The sequence below is a fragment of the Euprymna scolopes genome, chromosome 18 (assembly GCF_053919585.1).
Source record: "Euprymna scolopes isolate OS-2025 chromosome 18, ASM5391958v1, whole genome shotgun sequence".
Lineage (NCBI taxonomy): Eukaryota > Metazoa > Mollusca > Cephalopoda > Sepiida > Sepiolidae > Euprymna > Euprymna scolopes.
In genome coordinates this window covers 103382156-103404757 of record NC_136499.1, presented here as the reverse complement: position 1 = coordinate 103404757, position 22602 = coordinate 103382156, and the positions used below count along the sequence as shown (strand labels likewise).

The window sequence follows — 22602 nt, the reverse complement described above, 5'->3', positions numbered from 1 at the left end:
ACGAATATCGCATTTAAATTTTTCACAAATAAACATTTTTCCGGGTATTAAGCAACAATGTGCGCGCTTACGCGTACGACAATGGTAACATCTTATAACATATAATACTCGGGAAAATACTTATTTGCGGAAAATTTAAATATTCGTTCCCAGCACACACAAAAACCTGTATAAAACATGTTTTTTTAAGGTAGGCCATGATTACCAAATAAGCACCCCCAATAATAATAATAATAATAATAATAATATATATATATATATATATATATATATATATATATATATATATATATATATATATATATACTAGCAAAAGTACCCATCGTTGACTGGGTTAAAAAAAACAGCCTACAGAAAATGGACTCTGATTTATGAAAGTATGATAGGTTAGACCTCTACAAAATTGATCTTTTTCTTCAAACATATGGAAACTGATATTATTCCCATTCTCCAAGGTCTAAATTAGCTAAATATACCAGTTATTGTGATCTTGGACCTTGGCTATGCCTGCCTCAAGAGCCATGTAATTTTATTGTTGACGTTTTTCAAAAATGCTGCAAAATTTGGGATATTATGTCCTTATTTTCATTGTAGCTTTCCAGAGGTTGATGCTATAGCATTGAAAGTGGTACCAAATGAAAGCTAATAAAATTTTCTTGCATATGGTAGTAAGCACAATAAACACATGAACACCTGTGTAAATTTTAACTAATTTTAATGCACAAACAGCTGGGACACTACAAAAAATCAGTTTGGTAGTATGATAGCACTGCACTGACATTTCATAAGAAACTGTCAGACAGGATGTTACTAATACATGTATTATCACTTGTTCAATGTGGCTTTTTTGAAACTGTCAAATTTTTTTCCTGTGGTACTCCACAACTTGTAGTAAGCAGCTTCTTTGCTCTGGGTCACTTGTGATCTGAGTTGCAAAGTCACTCATTAATTTCACATCTCTCTCAGCCACATCATTGGTCACTTTCACTGACCTCACAAACTTCTGTGCATTCCTGTAGCTGTCATTGTCTTCCCAGGTGTCAACAGGAGTAGTGAGCCAGTCACATTTCACTCGAAGAGCATCAAACAGAAAGTGAGACTCTGGCCCTACTAGGTCTGTGAGAACTGTAGCTGCATTGATGACAGGAAACACTGGCTTGCCTTTCCTGTAACTCTCAGGTTTCTCTGTTTATGACAGCTTGACTGCGAGCTTCTCTTTTGCAGACTTGGTCATGCTGGCATGCGAACTGAACAAGGTGAATGGCACTAGTTCCTGGGTCAGATACCAGCGGTGGTTGTTCATTTTCTTGAGAACAGAGGTTGCCAGTTCATAGTCATACTGCTTGTATTGCAGCATGTTCTTCATAAGCTGGAGGTCATGGATAGGTGCATCAGCTGCAGATGTGGTGGTCACCCAGTGGCTGGTGTAGAATAAGGCCAGGAACTTGTTCATCCTCTCCAGCTTGAAGATAGTGTCCGTGTTGTATTTTAGTTCCTTGGAAAACATGAGCATCTTCATACAGTAAATGTTTCTGGCCATCCAGCGGGCTTGGTGAATGGCACCTGGCTTGGCCCGGTGGATACCTCGAGGAGGTTCCTCACCAACCAGGATCAGGCACAGCTCTGCCACCTCTCTGTAATCTGCCCTCGGACTTGCTTCCTCAAGGAAATTGCTTAAGACTGCAATTGTGCTTGTCTTCTTCTGTTTCAAGTCTTGTTCAACTAGGCCCAGAACTCTTGGGCAGTCCTTAACCAACTTGTCCCACTTCTCTTTCACATTGCTGAACATTGGGTTGTCAGGACTCTTAACCTTGCTGAACACAGCCTCCCATACACTTCCAATTATTACCTCTGATATGTGATGGCGACAAGCGAAATAGAATACCTTTTTGTCTAGTTTTTCTTCAATAAGCTTCGTTGCACCCTTGTTGATGCCACTGTTGCTTGCTGTGGTATCAAATACCAAACCTACAATGTTGTCTGTGAGACCCCATGCTTCTATCAGTTTCAATGTAGCATTACACTGTTGGATTCCTGTGGAACTTTCTATGAAGGGCACACCAAGCAGCTTCCCTTCTTCATACTGTGGAGTACCAGAGACGAGCACTGCAAGACTTTCCACAGGGTATCTTTCACCAAGAACATCCCGTAGAAGTTTTCCATCCAAGTGTAGTGTGCAGTAATCTGGCGGACTTTCCTTGAAGTTATTCATGTAACTTTGGCACAAGTTATGACGAGTGTTTATCCTATTTCGTCTTGTAGTAGAGGCTGATATAACAAAGTCATCAAGATCTGCACATCCTGCCTTCAACACTGCAGACACCATGGCTGTAGTCTGTTTTTCAGAGAGTGACAACTGATCTGCAGTGCTACAAATCTCTTCACTGGTCATAACTGAGTGTGGAAATGGTAAGGTTATCGTACTTGGTTTTGATGAACAGCTTGGTGTTGTCTCAGTGTATTCTGAACCCTCACTAGTACCAGAGCCTTGACTGTTCTCTGGGTCTTCATCACTTGAAGTTTTCCCAACTTCTGCTGCTGCAGCAGTCACTGATGATAACATTCTCTCTTCTCTTTCTTCTCGGAAGCTTTTCTCTCTAGACGTCTTCTCAAACACCTTATCATGACCTGACATGTGTGCCAGGCGAGTGGTCTGTTGGTCCAAGGAGAAATTGACGTACTCTTCCTTGGTCTCCTTTGTGAGCAGCCTGTTGCTTCTTATCTCCTCCACAACATCCTTTGCTCCAATATCAAATAACTTGTCTAAGTCCTTCAGAAAGTTAGCTCGTTTCTCTTCCTCTGGTTTGTTATTTCTTCCCTTGTTTTTAACAATTTTCCTGTACTTTTAATGGAGGATCATGAAACGGTTGACTGCATTTGGTCTAGTAAGTGTTTTAATCCTTGCCATATTCCAGAATGGCAAAACGACATCCACTGTATCATGGGCTAAAGACCTATTGTCTCTGTTGGGATTATCATTCCTCAAATGCAGGAAATACTGGAACACCTGGCGATTAGTAGGAAGTTGAGAGCCTCTGATGCTGGAGCTGAGTTGCCCAATGAGATACACATCACTGAATGACCTTGTGGCAGGAGTTGCCACCTTTCTTCTCTTTTCAGTTGGTTCATCCCGTTCACTTGTATCGCTGACTACTTTCCCACAGGATAGTTGTCTTCCAGATGCCATGTTGTCAGCAGTTCACAAATCTTAACAAATCAGCTTTAACTTACAATCTGAAATGAAGAGATAAAACGTACTTAGTGATAATTAATTATATACATGCATTAAGAGTAACATTTTTGAGATAAAGTTATGTATTATATGATGGCATCCTTTCCAAGCATAAAAAATATATATGTTTTTGCATTAAAATTAATTAAAATTTACACAGGTGTTCATGTGTTTTATTGTGCTTTACTACCATATGCAAGAAAATTTTATTAGCTTTCATTTGGTACCACTTTCAATGCTATAGCATCAACCTCTGGAAAGCTACAATGAAAATAAGGACATAATATCCCAAATTTTGCAGCGTTTTTGAAAAACGTCAACAATAAAATTACATGGCTCTTGAGGCAGGCATAGCCAAGGTCCAAGATCACAATAACTGGTATATTTAGCTAATTTAGACCTTGGAGAATGGGAATAATATCAGTTTCCATATGTTTGAAGAAAAAGGTCAATTTTGAAGAGGTCTAATGATAGGTTATGAAAAGGAAAGGTTATAAATTTGGGTTGAATTTGGGGGGTATCAAAACCAAAGCAAAATAGGATGAAGGTAAAAATAAAATAGATAAACCCCATAATTTATTATACCATACCTGCTCACAGTGAAACACTTATCACAATATTCTGTGGATCTATATTAAAAACCTTGTTAAACTTTGTGACATATTTCCATTCTATGTAGGTCAGGTGCGAACGAACACCCCATAATTTTATTATACCGTATTTCTTCAAACTGAAACATAATTATCAAAGTATACTTACGCAGATAGATATGAAAAGTATTTATTAAAGTTCGTGCCTATTTCCATTCCATGGAGGCCAGGCGCGAACGCGGACCCCACAATTTTATTATACCATCCCTATTTAAGTTAAAACATACAAAGTATTCTTATGTACATCTTTATCAAAAAACACTTGTAAATGTTTTCTTTTTAATTTTAAAATTTTTTATTTCAATACTTTATGGACCAAGCAAGCGCGTACGCAGACCCCACAATTTTAATGAACCACCGTTCTGCCAGATCAAGCATATCCATTCCTGTGTCTCGATACATCTTCTATCATTATATATTATATAATAATATTATATTATTTATAATGCGTGTGTATCTGGCCGAGATAGACACGCAAATAAAATTGTTACAAGTCAGCAGTTGTTTAAAACAGAATTAGTGTCTATTTTTAGTTATATGGACAACCTTTAAGTATTCGGGGATATAGCTCAGTGGTAGAGCATTCGACTGCAGATCGAGAGGTCCCCGGTTCAAACCCGGGTGTCCCCTGCTGACTTTTTTTTTAAATTGTAGTCGCTTAATACATTAAGCGTACAATAAATGTTTGCTGTAGAGACGTAAAGCAAAACTACGGTAGACGAAAAATACTACTATTACGACTAATACTAATAAAGAGAGGGGGGGAGATTTATTTATGCGTGTGTGTATGTGGAAATTGTTCTCTCTTTTAACGTCTGTTTATTAGTATGTCAATCTGGTTTTGTGTGTACGTGTGTCTCGCTATCGAAAGACACAGATGGGGGGGTGAATCGGATAAGTACAGATACACATCGATTAAAGAATTAAAACTAAAATTTTAAATAAATAGTTATTTAAAACAATTAGTGTTTGTGTATGCAGTTGGTGATATGAGAGGTCCCCGGTTCAATCCCGTGTGTACCCCTGTAGTTTTTTATTATTATTATTATTATTAAAATCTCCGAAAATATTATTAATCTTACAACAAAATGAAGCAGATCGGAGAAAACAAACACGAGTATAAGCATGTGATGACATTAATTAGAACTAATTGTGCTTCAGTCTTCAGTGGTTTTGAATCTCTCTCTCTCTCTCTCTCTCTCTCTCTCTCCCCGCACATACAGAGGTGTTTATTCTTTTAGTCGCCAGTTCGTTAGTATGTCAATCCACTTTCCTGTTTGTTTTTTCTCTCTCTCGCTCTCTCTCTCTCTCTCTCTCTCTTTTCCCTCTCTTTCCGTCTCTTTTTTCTTCTATTTCTTCCCTCTCTATCTTTCTTTCTCTCTTTATGTAACTCTCTCTCTCTCTCTCTCTCTCTCACTCTCTCTCTCTCTCTCTTTATATATATATATATATATATATATATATATATATATATATATATATATATATATATATATATATATATATATTTCCGGTGGGAAGATATCCAAAAATTGAAAATAATTGAATTTCAACAAGGGTCGTTGATAGTGCTCAATCATAAGAGAGCAAGTTATTTTTTTTTTAATTTTTTATGTAAATTTTATGAAGAACTTAAACTTTTGCCTTTCTTACCTGATGATTGAAACGGTCTGCACATCGTAGCAAGATATGACTGCATTTACATAATATATATATATATATATATATATATATATATATATATATATATATATATATATATATATATATATATATATATATATATATATAAACACTAGCTGAAGTACCCAGCGTTGCTAGGTTGTATTTGATGTATGTGAATATTCCGTCCTAATACATAATTATCTTATTGATTAAACGAAACATTAATTCATCATAGCTTTTTTTTTTCATATCCCCATGAGGTAGCAACAGTAGGTGCATTTTATTTTATAGAAGTCTCGCCAATAGCACAAATACTCTTTTCTAGTTTAATCTTTTATCTTTTAGTCCTTCTTTCAAAATATAATACAAGAATTGCAATTATTTTATATCTTAGTAAATTATTTTATATCTTAGTAAACTGTTAAATCTCGTTTGCTTTTAACTATTTAATGTACACACACACACACACACACACACACACACACACACACACACACACACACACACACACACACACATATATATATATATATATATATATATATATATATATTCTGTTAATGAAATAACACAAATTTTGTTTCAAGCAGTGCATATCTGAACACTGGTAAATGTATCTGTAATATTGATTTTGAAGAACCTCAAGATAAACATTTTGGGTGTGACATCTAACAATTGTGTAAATGTAGAGTTTGTCAGGACTTCAAATGCATAAGCTATCAACATACGACTGGCATTGAGAAAAGCAAGGTGTCTAAGAATCAAGTCTAACAACTTGGAGGCTTTGTCCTTGAGCTTATTTATAGACATGGCAAAACTAATTTTTATTGAGAATTGTAAACGCTTGAACTGAAATGGCATGTCAGGAGAAATAAGGGGAATTCGAGGGATTAACAGAGTTTCACCTTTAAAATTCCCAGTTATTATGATGGCTTTCAGAACATTATTTTTCAAAGATTTTATTCCTGACCATGTGCCATTTCACAGTTTAGGTGATTCAAAATTTCTTAATAATATAACTGATGTTCTTTCTTGCAATATCAGGTTATGATATGGCATTCCAGGCGGTTGTGGTGAATTCTACAGGAAATTCTACTGCCTGATCTTCATCAATAACACAATCAATGGATTGATAACACTTGAAAAAGAGTATAATTGATCATATCAACAACATCATTTCTAGGTGTCAAGATTGCTCTTTTATGAACTATACAACATATCATCAATATCTGTGAAAACCTTAGTCATCAGTCATCATCAATTGAATTTACCGTCTGGCCACATGATAATTTGTGCAGTTGAAGATCCCTATTCAATGTTATTGAACCAGTGCCGATGAAAAGGAATGGAAATGAGTAATTTGAGAAAAGTGTTGCAGACTGATCATCAAATAAATGTGTCCTCATAATAATATTCCCCAAACTGAAAACCAAAAACGTGGTTACCATGCAGTATTGCAGAAGTGCCGGATTTTCATATCACATTTAAAATGGAAAGAAAGAATTCGGGACAGAATCAAACGCTAGGTTCCCAAGGACAGCAGCATTTTGTTTGATAGATAAACCACTTATTACAACCTGTAACGCTTTCTTTTTTACCATTCTAAGAGTAAATAAATATTAATAATGTAAAGTTCTGGTGTAGAATGATTTAAAAATACAATGTAAAAAGAATAGAATCATACTTACAATATTGTAATGACTTGACAACGACCGCTTGGCACTTCTTGTTTAAAAAAAAAATTCAATTTTTTTTTAAATTTCGTTTAAAAATAATGGTCAAGAGAAATTCTATTTATGTTTGAATGATTCTTTTTGTGTCAACTTTTCATTGGTTGATTTCAGTCTTGTGGCCGTTTTTGAATTGTAAATGTCGACTTTCATAGGTTTTCGGGTATGCTAACAACGAACACCACTGTTAAATTTGAGGTTGATAAGTCGTTTACCAGATATGAAAACATATGATACCCAACGTAAAAGCTAATGTGATCCCTGGAATCTATTTTGTTTTTATAACTAAGTATTTAGTAATGCGCATGCGTGTAACTGAAGCAGGCAACAAAGCAAATGCCTCCCACCACCAAATGGAATGTTTATTCCGAAAGCTCTTCTTAACATGGGGAAGTTCGGGTGTTTATTCCGAGAACCATTCTTAGCATGGAGAGATTGAGCGTGTTTATTCCGAAAGCTGTTCTTAACATGGGGAGATTGAAGATGTTTATTCCGAAAGCCGTTCTTAACATTAGGAGGTAGGGGTGTTTATTTCGAAAGCCGTTACGCGTGCGTATTATTAATTTCTTGGTTGTGAAAAAACTGGCTGCCAGGGATTACATTAGCTTTTACGGTGGATAACAACCAATGTTTTCAGATCTGATAAACGACTTATCAGCCCAAATTTAACGGTTATATTCATTGTCAGCATACCCGACATTTGGAATGTGAACGGTGAATTGTAGTTAATGTAAAATAAATACCAAAAAATTTGTATTTTAGTAAGAGAGACCAAGTATTTAAAAAGTGTCATTGAAATGAATATTTGTTTTCTCAAAATTTAGTGATTATTTATATTTTATTAGTTACAAAAGATTTCTATTTTGCATTAAAATATACCCCTATTTTGTGTTGTCATAATTTTCTTTAAAATATTTGAATTCTGTGAATGTGTCAGGAAAACTTTCAAAAAAAGAACACAACGTGCGCATTCGAGAACTTTAGGATTTTGTTTCGAAATTAATATTTGTTTGTCTAATCGATGATTGCATAAAAACAAAAAGACATATACGGATGTCTTCGTCTTATTTCTTTACAAAAAAGAAAAGGAGAAATTATTTATAGAAAAAGGGAGAAGTTATTTAAAATAAAGGAAAAGCTAAATAAGCTAAAAGGAACAGGAGTAATAATCTATAAATATAAAAGCGAAAATGTATGTATGTGTGTTCGCTTTTTCTGTGTGTCTACAAAAGCTACTTTCAGGGAAGCGGTTGCTCACTTCACAATTTTTTAAATCTTTTTATATCACATATAAATCGTAATCTCACAGTTAACAGCGAAGCTCGCCTGTCTATTTAATTTGTTCGATTTCGGGAAGATAAATATTCAATATTTGTCGCTCGCCGCATGTGGGTTAGTCTTTTTACTATAACATCTTGGGGGAAAAGCAAAAAGCGTTCAGCAGTAAATACTATCCCGCAGTCAAACTTGACCTCTATAACTCATTAAAACGAGCACCTGCTAAATCCAAGTAATCAAATAAATTCAAACGTGTTTCCCTTAGCATCTTGCGGTTGGGCAATGGCTAACGTCGCACTTTTTTTTTCACACTTTAATTTACAACTTTGCCTCAACAGTTCGGGTTCGATCCTCATACTTAGTTTTTTTAACCCCCTCCCCCACCTCCAAACACCCGGGGAAACGCCGGGTACCCCTCGCTAGTCTATATATATAAAAGCGAAAATGTATGTTCGCTTTTTGTGTATGTCCAAGAAAGGCTTTTTTCAGAGAAGCGGTCGGTCGCTTCACAACTTTTTAAAACTTTTTATATCGCATATAAATCGTAATATCTCAGAGTTAACAACGAAGCTCGCCTGTCTATTTAATTTGCTCGACTTCGGGAAGATAAATATTCAACATTTGTCGCTCGCCGCATGTGGGTTAGTCTTTTTCCTATAACATCTTAGGAAAAAATAAATAAATAAATAAATAAATAAATAAAGCGTTCCCGCAGTAAATGAAATACTATCCCGCATTCAAACTTGACCTCATTAAGTAATTAAAACGTGCACCTGCCAAATCCAAGTAATCAAATAAATTCAAACGTGGTTCCGTTAGCATTTCGCGGTGGCCCAATGATTAAAACCGTCGTACTCTTTTTTTCACACTTTAATTTCCAACTTTGCCCCAATGGTTCGGGTTCGATCCTCATACTTATGTACCAAAATATTTGTTTTAATTTTAACCCCCCCCCCGGAGTTTTCACACACACCTCCAAACACCCGGGCAACGCCGGGTACCCCTCGCTAGTTTAATTTAAAGAAAAATAACATTATTAAAGTTAAGCTAGCCTGTTAGAAACCCACCGAATATATGTCAGCCTATGTCACGGTAATATATTGAGCGAGTTTCTAACAGTATTTTGTGTAGTCTTTTTAATTATTTTTAACTCATTTTCCCAAACTTCCCGTGTCCAACAGAGAGTCGTGCGCCATTTTAAATTTTCCAATACATCGGTAAACACCGTATGTTTTTTTCGAGCTGAATGTTACATTAAATAAAAATAGTAAAAACGTATCCAGTTAGGTAAAAAAAATAACTTATCTTGCCTTTGATAACATTTATTTGTTATATATTTGTTTTTTGACAACTTTTTCGAATCTATGTGTATAGTAATACAAACCCTGATTTTTCAATCGAGAAGAAGAGACGATCAGCAGCGTTACTCGACCAGGTAAGTACGCTTTTCGATGTTGTCTCTATTTTTCGCTCTGCCAGCGTTCTAAACTATGTGGGAATTTTATTCTCACATAAAAGACAGTAAAATATCTGTAAGAAATAAAAACAAAAAGAAGTTTTATTTTCCTAACCTATAAATAAATAGTTTGATTCCGGTTGTCGTAATATACGCTTAAATATATTTAAAATCGTTAAATATCATTCTTTTTCACATTTATTAATTAAATAAGACATGATGGCCAAAGTTAAAAACAAAAAAAAAGACCTGGTGCAATCAGCTAGAATCGAGGCCAAAACATTCAGCGTTCCAGCCGCGTTTTCTACCGATGCTGTTATCAAGATAAGATAACAAAGAGTAAATATTAACATACTTGAAAAACTGAATTAAGTTTTTGTGAGCATGCGCAGAAAGAAGTAAAAAGATGTCGGCCAGTTGAAATAAAAATTTCGCATTTTAACTTAACGATAGCTGTCTGTACGTGTTATTCATGAATCCAAATATAGATTTTATCCGTTATAAACCATCCTCGGTGTATAATTACTATTTCCTATTAATTTCAGTGTGATGTGACCAGTAGTTTAAAAGTTCATCTGTTAAATATTTACACACACATAATATACTGTTTATGTGTGTGTGTGTGTGTGTGTGTGTGTGTGTGTGTGTGTGTGTGTGTGTGTGTGACATAGGTTAGAAGCTCCGACTGTCGTTTGGACGATCGGGTTTCTATCCTGGTTTGAGGTAGTTGCTTGTCTAACCGCACTGCACTGATGAGCATTGAAACAGCGAAATAGTACTGTATGTGGATGAATATAATACTCCCTATCTTAGGTTGAGCAATTGGGAAATGATATACAAATTACCATTAGCGTATGAAGCGATACTCTATGTTTAAACAAATTGAGCTTAGGTATTTGGACAATGTCAAAACATTGTTAATTTACTGACCGCATAGCAGCAGCTGAATACCGCAACGATTAGAAGCACCGACTGACGTTTGGGCGATCGGGTTTCTATCCTGGCTTGAGGTAGTTGCTTCTCTAGCCGCGCTGATGAGCAGCGAAACACGGTACTGTATGCGAATATCATTCTTTTTTTTTGGGGGGGGGGGTACATTGTCCATGATAAAAAGAAGGACGGGGGGAAAACATTCGATGGAGGTTAAGAAAATAAAAAAGTTCGATAAAAAGGAGGGGGTAGAGTCGGCCGAACAGGTTTTGCCCTCACTTTTACAAAGCTGAATCGAGTTGTTTTTTGTTTTTGTTTTTTAATAGGGAAACGAATTTAAAAACAAAAAACTGATTACATATAATGATAGAGGATGTATCGAGGATCAGGAATGGGTATGTTTTATCTGGCAGAACGGTGGCTCATAAAAAATTGCGGGGTCTGCGTTCGCGCCTGGCCCCCAAAGTATGGAAATAAAAAATGAAAAAAAAAAAAACGTTTGATATAGATGTACATAAGAATTAAATTTTTCAACTTAAATAGAGATGGTATAATAAAATAGTGGGGTCTGCGTTCGCGCCTGTACTCCGTGGAAATATGGCGCAAACTTTAACAAAGACTTTTTATATCTATCTGCGTAAGTATACTTTGATAATTATGTTTCAATTTGAAGAAATATGGTATAATAAAATTATGGGTGTTCGTTCGCGCCTGACCTCCATAAAATTGGAAATATGTCACAAAGTTTAACAACATTTTTTTTAATATAGATCCACAGATTATTGTGATAAGTGTTTCAGTGTGAACAGGTATGGTATAATAAATTATGGGGTTTATCTATTTTATTTTTACTTTCATCATATTTTGCTTTGGTTTTGATACCCTCAAATTCGAAGCTATCTCTTTACAACCCTTCCTTTTCATAACCTATCACACTTTCATAAATCAGAGTCCATTTTCTATAGGCTTTTTTTGAACACAGTTAACTACGGGTACTTTTGCTAGTATATATATATATATATATATATATATATATATATATATATATATATATATATATATATATATATATGGTCAATTTATGGTATCAACCTTTATGCGCATTGTTTATGTTATCGTCTGTTTAAAAAACATGGCGACCACTAAAGATCATAACGTATTACATATAAAAAATCAATGTCTTATTACCAGGGAAGCTATGTATTGTCGCCAGTTTTAAATGTGATGTCCGATTTCAGCAGATCTGAAATTGCATTGACCATTATGCGACTATGCGTGTGTATCTGGATGAGATAGACACGCAGATATCGATAGATTAAAACTAACATTTAACATTGTCACAGCAGTTATTCAAAACAGACTTAGCGTGTATTATTAGGTGTATAGGTAGTGGTTCGTCGTATGGGGATATAGCTCAGTGGTAGAGCATTCGACTGCAGATCGAGAGGTCCCCGGTTCAAACCCGGGTGTCCCCTGCTGACTTTTTTAATTGTAGTCGCTTTATACATTAATCGTAGAACAAAATAACAAATAAAGTAAAATAACACAAATGTTTGCTGTTGGAAGAGACATAAATTAAAACGAAGTTAGAACAAAAATGCTATTACTACTAAGTCTATACGTGCGTGTGTATATATATATATCATTCTCCTTTTGTGTGTGTATGTGTGAACGCGCTTTTTTAATTGTCTGTCTATTAAGATGTCAGTCTGTTTTTGTATGTGTGTCTGTCTGTTTCTGTCCTTGGCTATCGAGAGAGAGAGAGAGAGAGAGAGAGAGAGAGAGAGAGAGAGAGGAGCGTAGTATTTGTACACAGGCAGCTACACAGAACTTAAACTAACATTTAAAACCATCGTAAACCAACTGTTATTCCAAACAATTAGTGTCTATTTTTGTGTATAGTGCAGAGTGCACGCTGAAGTGTTTGGGGATATAGCTCAGTGGTAGAGCATTCGACTGCAGATCGAGAGGTCCCCGGTTCAAACCCGGGTGTCCCCTACTTCCTTGTTTTAATTTTCTACTAATAATTTACTTTTCTGATTTTTATATTTTAAACTAGCATGGGTGCCCGGCGTTGCCCGGGTGTTTGGAGGTGTATGCTGAGCAAAAAAAAAAAAAAAAAGAAAACGGTCAATTTCACAGAGCCAATCGCGATTGCGAAAATTGTCAATCAGATTTGGGAAAACTTCATTTAAGATTTCAAGTGTTTGGACACAATATTCGCAGAGAAGTATAGTAGAGATAGCAAAGGTATCAATTCTTTTGAAATGTGACCGCAATTTTGACCCTTTAGCTGTTATCTTTTTTGGGTCAAAACAAATGAAAAAGTAGCAGGGGCTACCCGGCGTTGCCTGGGTGATTGGCCCCCTTCCCACTCCGAGGGGTAACAAAAAATGTCACCCCTCTGGATTTACATATGACAACAAAACCAAATTAAATTTCGAATTGTTTTTAAATGTTTGGAACTTGTGGGTATTAACCCCCCCCCGCCGCAGCCGCTGAAATTTCGGTATTAGTTTACTGTAACGCCCGTATAGAAACGTATAGAAATATATATATAGTGTTGGTGGTAGATTTACAGTTTCCGTCGCGAAGAAATTGTATTCATGATATGAAGAAATCACTTTTTGAAAATTTAATTTGGTTTTGTTGTTATGTTATTTATCCAAAGGAAAAAAAATATATATATAATAACATCTAAAGCAGTCAACCGAGCAGAACAACGCAAAAAAAACCCAAAAAGCACTTGCATTTGGTGTTGTCATATTGGTGATCCAGAAAAGAAAAATATATATATAACAACGAAAGCAGCCAACCAAACAGAACAACGCAAAAAAAAAAAAAAAACATAAAAAAAGAACACCAGTTGTAACCAAAATTTGCAGGGCGCGTTCTACATGAAATAGTTAATTAGTACCCAATCAGTGGTTATCCAGGGAATTAATAGAAATAAGAAACCGTGAAAAAAAGTAAAGGGGAGGGGAATGATGGTTTGGCAGGATTGGCAAATCATTTTGTACGGTACAAAAATAGTGGTAATGTTTTTGTTGTAAATAGCAAGCAGTCGAAAAGTATTAAAAATTGAAAAAAAAAGGAGTTTTGTTAGAAAAGATGATGTTATTGTTTGAAATTTAAAGATAATGTTCTAAGTGAAAAAGTAAGTTTAAAAAAAGTATAATAAAAAAGGTGTATGTGATTGTAAAAGAACGTGTTGTTTAGTAGTGGTGTTGGATGGACAGTCGGCAATCATATTGGTGTAATTTAAGCTGGTCAAGGTTTATTATTGTGGTTTCTGTTAAAAATGAGTGGAAGTTATTTAATAAAAATGTGGGGACACATGCCTCATCACCGGAGCCTGCGACATCCAGAAAGGTTTTAAAAATTACTATGAACACATTTTGTTTGACGAAATACTAAGACGCACACAATGTGTGTGTATTTTATTTACAACATGGAGAACCGAAGAGTTACAATAAAAGGGGAGAGAATCCCCACAGTAAAAGGGTTTTGGAAAGGGGTAGATAACCCTATAGCAATTGAATATATATCAACACTCCTCCTCAATTGCTGACAGTCTGCATTATAGTTTATGAAATCCCAAAAGTTCCCTGAGCCTTACAAACTGTGTGCTTCCAAGTCCTTTAGTTAGCAGGTCGGCTACCATCTCTTTACTTGGACAGTATTCGAGCTTAACAGTTTCCCGCTCGACCAGTTCTCGAACATAGTCGAACTTTATGTCCACATGTTTGACCCTTCCATGATACTTTGGACTCCTTGCCATACATATGGTTGACTGGTTGTCCTCATATATAAGGGTTGGTGTTACTGGAGATCCTAGCAAGGCACTTTGAAGATTCTGCATCCAAACAGCCTCCTGTGCTGTACTTGCCAATGCCATGTACTCAGCTTCGGCTGTTGATAGAGCAACACAGGTTTGCCTTTTGCTTCTCCAGCTGACTGCCGCACCACTCAGCTTAAAAACATATCCAGATGTTGATCTGCGATCATCCAAATTACCAGCCCAGTCAGCATTGGAGTACCCCAGGAGATTGGTGGCTTTCTTCTTGTCATAAAGTAAACCATATCCTTGTGTACCGTTTAAGTACCGGAGGATATGTTTCACAGCCTTCCAGTGTTCCATTGTAGGTTGAGAGCAGAATCTCGAAACGTTTCCAACGGCATGAGCAATATCCGGTCGTGTCCTTGTCGACAGGTATAATAGGCTCCCAACTGCAGACTGATACAACTCTTTGTTGACCAGTTTACTTGTTTCCGTTGCCTTCGTCAATTTTGTTCCGGGATCAATTGGAGCAGACACAGGTTTGGAATTCTCCATCTGGAACTTTCTCAAGACATCTGCTGTGTATGTAGGCTGTCCAATCCATATTTTCCCTGCTTCGGGATAAATAATCTTCACACCCAAAAAATGGTGTAGTTTTCCCAAATCTTTTATTTTGAAAATCTTTGATATCGCTTTCATGAAATCTTCAATAAGACTTGTGGATTTACATGCCACAATGATGTCATCAACATAAACAGCTGTTATGAAAATGTCTCCTCCTGAAGATTTTATGTAGATGCAAGGATCACTTTCCAACTGTTTGAAGTCCATCTTCTTCAGCTGACCATGCAGTGCATCATTCCAACATCTTGGGGACTGCTTCAAGCCATAAATACTTCGCTTCAATTTACAGTCAAGATGTTCCTTGCCTTTAACTTTGAAACCCTCTGGCTGCCTCATGTAGATTTCCTCCTTCAGCTCTCCATTCAGGAAAGCAGTGGCTATGTCCAATTGATGCAGCTTCAGATCATGCTGTGCTGCTAGTGCAATAACTGTTCGCACCGATTCAAATCTCACAACTGGGCAGAAAGTCTCGTCATAATCGATTCCTTGCTTCTGAAGAAAACCTTGAGCTACAAGTCGAGCTTTATGGTGTTCCATATTACCATCAGCATCGTATTTTCGCTTCAACACCCACTTGCTACCAATAGTTTTTCGTCCACTGGGCAATTCCGTCAGGTCCCATACTGTATTAGAATGTAAGGAAGAAATTTCGTTATTCATTGCCTTCAACCATTCATTCTTTTTCAGGACCAGAAAGTGCTTCCTTCATGGTCAATGGGTCATTTAAGTTATGAGCCATGTAAACCCATTCGCCATACGGATCTGGGGTTTTCTTTAGCCTTGATGATCTTCGGGGTCCTGTTAGCTCTTGTGGGTTGTCTTCATCATCGGAGCTATCTTGGTGTCCAATTTCTACCAGAGATGGATTTACAATTTCTTCTTTCTCCTGTTCAGCTATTGAACCTGATTCATTGAAGATGACATCTCTGCTATGGAACACTCTGGATTTTCTGGTATCAAAGAGTCGATACCCTTTTATACCAATCCCGTAACCAAGGAATTTGAACTTCTTTGCTTTTGAGTCCATTTTGAATCTTTCATCCTTCGGTACATGGACAAAAGCATCACATCCAAAAATGCGTAGGTGTTTCACATTAGGCTTACGTCCCTTCAGCACTTCATATGGTGTCATACCTTCTACTGCATTTGTTGGGCTCCGATTTCTAATATACGAAGCCGTTGATAATGCCTCAGCCCAAAATTTCTTAGGCAGCTTAGAATCCGATAGCATTGATCGAATCATCTCCACCAATGTTCGGTTCATCCTCTCTGCAACACCATTTTGTTCTGGCGTTTTTGGAACAGTATACTCGTGCTTAATCCCCTCCTTCTTCAGGTAGTTTTCAAATTCTTTTGAAGTATACTCTCCTCCATTGTCGGTTCGTAAAACCATTATATTTTTACCAGTGAACTTTTCCACCATAGTTTTCCATTCACTGAATTTTGGGGGGACATCTCGTTTGTTTTTGAGCACATATATCCAACACAAATCTGGATTTTTCATCAATGAACGTGACAAAATATTCAAGCGATTTTGCCTCTATTCTTCCACAAACATCGCTATGCACAATTTCAAGAAGTTGAGTTGCTCGCTTTCCTCCAGATTTTGGAAACGATGAACGATGATGTTTTCCATCCAAGCAAGGCTCACAAAACTTAATTTCCTTGTTTATATTATAGTCAAGGCCAGTAACTAGTTGGTCCTTTACTAGTTTTTGCAAGTTCTTTTCTCCAAGGTGGCCAAAGCGTCTATGCCAAATCTCCTCCTTTGTGTTACCATCTAAACAGGAGTTTGCTGCATGGGTTGATTCATTTATATCAGAACAGTTTAAATAATAAAGGTTCCCAATTTTGGAACCTGTAGCCACCACATTTTGCTTGTTATCTAAAAATTGACAATTTGAGTCACTGAAGATACAGGTTTTTCCAGATTTAGTGGCTCTGGACACACTCAAAAGATTGTAGGACAATTTAGGAACATATAAGGTCTCATACAACCTGCATTTCTGGTGTTTCCCATCTGGTACACCCACTTTTAGCTCTATTGTTCCTGTTCCTATTGCCTCAACTGAGAATCCATCACCAAGGGTTATTTCCTCAGCTACATCCAATTTTCGAAAGTTAGAAAATTTTTCAATATCACTACACATATGACATGTGGCTCCAGAGTCCACAATCCAGTCACTCCTTTTTCCATTAGACAATAATGCATGATGTGTAAAAAATCCAATACACTCACCCTCACCAGAGTCGCTGGAGTTGTCCTGTATTTTCTTAGTAAAGAAAACTTTCTTTCTTGGAGGGTTCGACTTAACATTCTTTGTTTCAAGTAAACGGCAGTCACGTTTAATATGTCCATTTTTTCCACAGTGAAAACATTTAGGTCCCCGTTTGTTGACATGATGTTTTGATGTCATGGCTTTCAATTCCGTACTGTTAATTTCCCTCTCTTTAATTTTGCTTTCTTCATGCAACAAGCGTTCAGTCACTAACAACCATTTAGGAACGTCCTGACTTGCTTCAAGTGCTGTTACCAACATATTATAATCGTCTGGGAGAGTAGCCAGAAGGTGAACAACTCTATCCTCCTCGTCAATGGAATCGCCAATGACAGCCAATTCGTCAAATAATTCCATCATAGTCTTTATGTGTTCATGGACAGAGTCGCCGTCTTTTAATCTAAGGGAGTATAATTTTCTTCTCAGCGCTAGTTTATTTGCCCATGTTTTCTTTAGAAATTGGTCTGCCAATTTCTTCCACACAACTGCAGGGTCGTCAGGGTCTCCAATTAAATACAGTAGTGAGGTTTCTACTGAGAGCACAATAGTCGCTAAAGCCCGGTCTCTTCTCGATAAATATTTCACGTGGGATGCTGGTTCATTTCGTTTGTCCGGAACAATTTCTGTTTCATTAACTATATTCCATAGTCCATCCTTAATTAATGCCATTTTGCATTGGACCTTCCAGATATTATAGTTTGAACCATTTAGTGGAACCAAGTTGCTTAGTTTTGTTTCCATTGTTATTTAACTTAAAAGAAAAAAAAAAACAATACAAAACTTCGACGACAAGAAAAAAAAATCCAAGATGGCGAAAAATTACCTCATGTGTTTGCTTCACTATTATTTTCAAGACGTTATCACATAGACTGGGCCCATAACCAATGTTGAAAATGAGTGGAAGTCATTTAATAAAAATGTGGGGACACATACCTCATCACCGGAGCCTGCGACATCCAGAAAGGTTTTAAAAATTACTATGAACACATTTTGTTTGACGAAATACTAAGACGCACACAATGTGTGTGTATTTTATTTACAACATGGAGAACCGAAGAGTTACAATAAAAGGGGAGAGAATCCCCACAGTAAAAGGGTTTTGGAAAGGGGCAGATAACCTTATAGCAATTGAATATATATCAACTGTTTCCAGTAGGGTTTGTCTAATAGTAAGTTGTGTTATAATGTATGTAATCAGGTGTAAGATAAGAAAAATAAAATAGGTTCTTATTGACTAAACGGTAATTATAAAGTGTTTGATTAAACGCAGGTTAAACAGAAATAATGAATGAAAGTGTTAACGGAAATAAAAATATTATCAATATGTTAAAAAAAAAAAATGTGCAGACTATAAGATGTAAGTAAGTGATAGTTAAAAAATTTTTGATGGAAAGAAAATATTGTGTAGATAATGGTAAAATAAAGTAAATGTGCAGACAATACGTTGTAAGTATGTGATATGTAAAAATAAATTGGCAGAAAGGAAATATTGTAGAAATAATTGTGAAAAGAAATTTTTATAAAGTAGGCAATAATTGATATTTTTTTGAATGAAATAAGTTGTATGTAGATTAGAACGAAAAACAATGAATAGGAATGGCAGAAGGAAAAATGAAGAAAAATTTTGCAGACGATAATGGGTAGATGAATGATATATAAACACAAGAAAAATTAATTTATCGGAATACCGGTAGGTTTTATAACAGTCGAAAACTATAATTCACAAAAGTCTTTGGGAGTCTTGTCATAAAATGTAGTAAAAGAAAGCATAAGCAAATGAATGGATAAACGGGAACATACCAAAGTAATAAAATGAGAAAATGAAGAAAATCAGATTTACTGTGTGTTTATGGTGTGAAAGTCAGCGGGCTTGGTTGCCATAACAACGTGACGTATACAAGGACGGTAGTGAACGTGTGTGTGTGTGTGTGCGTGTGTGCGCTTGTGCTGGGAATAGTAGTAGTACTAATAGTCTGTCCTTTGGAGGACAGCGTTTGTTTTCGTGTTGTGTGTACGTGTGTGCGGCTAGCGCCAGAGTGTGTGTGTGCGTGCGTGTGTGCGCGTGTGCTGGGAATAGTAGTAGTACTAATAGTCTGTCCTTTGGAGGACAGCGTTTGTTTTCGTGTTGTGTGTACGTGTGTGCGGCTAACGCCAGACGGCACTTTAGTAATGTGTGGTTGTGTTTGTGGGTGTGCTGTGTAGTAGTAGTAGTAGTAGTAGTAGTAGTAGTAGTAGTAGTAGTAGTAGTAGTAGTAGTAGTAGTTATAGAGAGTCGTTTGCAGAGTCAGCGTTCGTTTGGCGTCGTTGCTAAGGAACGGTCAGGAAAAATGGCAGTTCAATGCATGTGCATAAGTAGTAATGTGCATATTGTTTCGTATCTTAAGGAATAAGAAGGCAGGCAGTATTTAATAAAGTGTGAAATAATTAATAATAATGAGAATCTGACTAATATAAATAAGGGAAGTAAGTAATGTGAAAAACAAAGGAAGCATGTTAGTAAATGGAAGTGTGTGTCGTAATGTTAGACGATAACGGTAGTGAGGATGGTGTAGGTGTAATGGCGGACGTGGTGTCGGAGGTTGGATTGTGATGGCTGGTGTAAGTTTCGTAATTTTGTAATTTGTAAATGGCAAGTTAGGGAAAAAATAGACCCTCCCAAGATGGACAATAAATAAGGGCATAATATTTTATGGTAAAGTTCAGAACGTAGGAACCATAGTTTTTTAGGAGATGTGATTATTGGATTAACCAATCAGAAACCGTCTGTGGCACACACATCTCTGTTTTTATAGATATATAGATAGATAGATATAGATATAGATAGATAGATAGATAGATAGATAGATATAGATAGATTACTCTTTCCAGAAGTGTTTATTTCCAATAATATAAATATTCAACGGCTTGCATAGTAACTGTGTGCTTGTCTCCCCACGAGGACAAAGTTAAACACAAGGTCGATATTTAATGTGGGGAAAATTCAGGTCCTTATTATGAACAGAATAAAATATTCTTTTTGCATATTTCCATTTATCAATCCATCAGTTTTAAAAGTTGCAGCAACAGTGAATATTATTTTTTTACGTATCAGATCTTTATTAGATAATTAGCCAGAGAACTGCAAATATTTAGTGTCGAAAACTCACGTATATTATAAAAACTTAAATACAGCGTTCTCTCTTTTTGTTTCGGTATTTTCGTTTCAGCAGATCTGAAATTGCATTGACCATTATGCGACTATGCGTGTGTATCTGGATGAGATAGACACGCAGATATCGATAGATTAAAACTAACATTTAACATTGTCACAGCAGTTATTCAAAACAGAGTTAGCGTGTATTATTAGGTGTATAGGTAGTGGTCCGTCGTATGGGGATGTAGCTCAGTGGTAGAGCATTCGACTGCAGATCGAGAGGTCCCCAGTTCAAACCCGGGTGTCCCCTGCTGACTATTTTTAATTGTAGTCGCTTAATACATTAATCGTAGAACAAAATAACAAATAAAGTAAAATAACACAAATGTTTGCTGTTGGAAGAGACATAAACTAAAACGAAGTTAGAACAAAAATGCTATTACTACTAAGTCTATACGTGTGTGTGTATATATAAGTCATTCTCCTTTTGTGTGTGTGAACGCGCTCTTTTAATTGTCTGTCTATTAAGATGTCAGTCTGTTTTTGTATGTGTGTCTGTCTGTTTCTGTCCTTGGCTATCGAGAGAGAGAGAGAGAGAGAGAGAGAGGGGGGGGGGAGAGCGTAGGATTTGTACACAGGCAGCGACACAGTTTGAAGAACTTAAACTAACATTTAAAACCATCGCAAACCAACTGTTATTCCAAACAATTAGTGTCAATTTTTTTGTATAGTGCACGCTGAAGTGTTTGGGGATATAGCTCAGTGGTAGAGCATTCGACTGCAGATCGAGAGGTCCCCGGTTCAAACCCGGGTGTCCCCTACTTTCTTGTTTTAATTTTCTACTAATAATTTACTTTTCTGATTTTTATATTTTTAATAACTCTTTCCAGAAGTGTTTATTTCCAATAATATAAAAATTCAACGGCTTGCATAGTAACTGTGTGCTTGTCTCCCCACGAGGACAAAGTTAAACACAAGGTCGATATTTAATGTGGGGAAAATTCAGGTCCTTATTATGAACAGAATAAAATATTCTTTTTGCATATTTCCACATATCAATCCATCAGTTTTAAAAGTTGCAGCAACAGTGAATATTATTTTTTACGTATCAGATCTTTATTAGATAATTAGCCAATCAGAGAACTGCAAATATTTAGTGTCGAAAACTCACGTATATTATAAAAACTTAAACACAGCGTTCTCTCTCTTTGTTTCGGTATTTTCTTCCATATTCGACGCTCAATGAGTACGTCTTTGAAAGCTCTCTTCCATCCTAGCTAAAGAGCTTCAACGGACGCAACAAGATACTTTCACGGACTACTAAACGCAGCGCCAGCATATACACATTGTTAACCGAACACTCTCGCACACAAGTCAGTACTTACGCATTCTCACTAACAAAACATGCACTCTAATATACACACAATCTTCATACCTATTTTATTCACGAACATATAAACGCGCACAGAAACAACTGAAATGAACAAGCCAGACACCCTTCGCTGCTGCTGGTATTTTCCCGTGCGCTCATATACACTATGTTACATTAGGTGTCTGTGTATTCTTTGTAACACGTAACAACAACATAACACAGCTATAATTACTTGTCATAGTATTCCTAATGTTAGGTAAGGAAATAAAGTCTCGGATTAACTTTAGAAGTTTGATTAGATCTGTTTTACGGTACGTTTCTTTATTAAGTATCCTAACACAGAGAGTTAGTAATTTTAATCTGTAGATGAAATTATGGAAAGAGGTTAAGAATACAAAACAACCAGTAAAGCAGTTATCAACGTACACGTAGCGTGACTGTTCCAAGGCTCGAACCATAAATACTATAATCG

General features: G+C 36.3%; 5 non-coding genes across 5 annotated transcripts; all 5 read left to right on the top strand.

Moving 5' to 3' along the window:
- The first annotated feature begins 4440 nt into the window (after window positions 1–4440).
- Trnac-gca (transfer RNA cysteine (anticodon GCA)) lies at window positions 4441–4512 on the top strand. Its single transcript has one exon. It is a non-coding gene; the product is annotated as a tRNA-Cys (tRNA).
- A 7832-nt stretch (window positions 4513–12344) lies between these two features.
- Window positions 12345–12416, top strand: Trnac-gca (transfer RNA cysteine (anticodon GCA)). The gene has a single exon. It is a non-coding gene; the product is annotated as a tRNA-Cys (tRNA).
- A 451-nt stretch (window positions 12417–12867) lies between these two features.
- Window positions 12868–12939, top strand: Trnac-gca (transfer RNA cysteine (anticodon GCA)). Its single transcript has one exon. It is a non-coding gene; the product is annotated as a tRNA-Cys (tRNA).
- An 8057-nt stretch (window positions 12940–20996) lies between these two features.
- Window positions 20997–21068, top strand: Trnac-gca (transfer RNA cysteine (anticodon GCA)). Its single transcript has one exon. It is a non-coding gene; the product is annotated as a tRNA-Cys (tRNA).
- A 438-nt stretch (window positions 21069–21506) lies between these two features.
- Trnac-gca (transfer RNA cysteine (anticodon GCA)) lies at window positions 21507–21578 on the top strand. The gene has a single exon. It is a non-coding gene; the product is annotated as a tRNA-Cys (tRNA).
- The last annotated feature ends 1024 nt before the right edge of the window (window positions 21579–22602 follow it).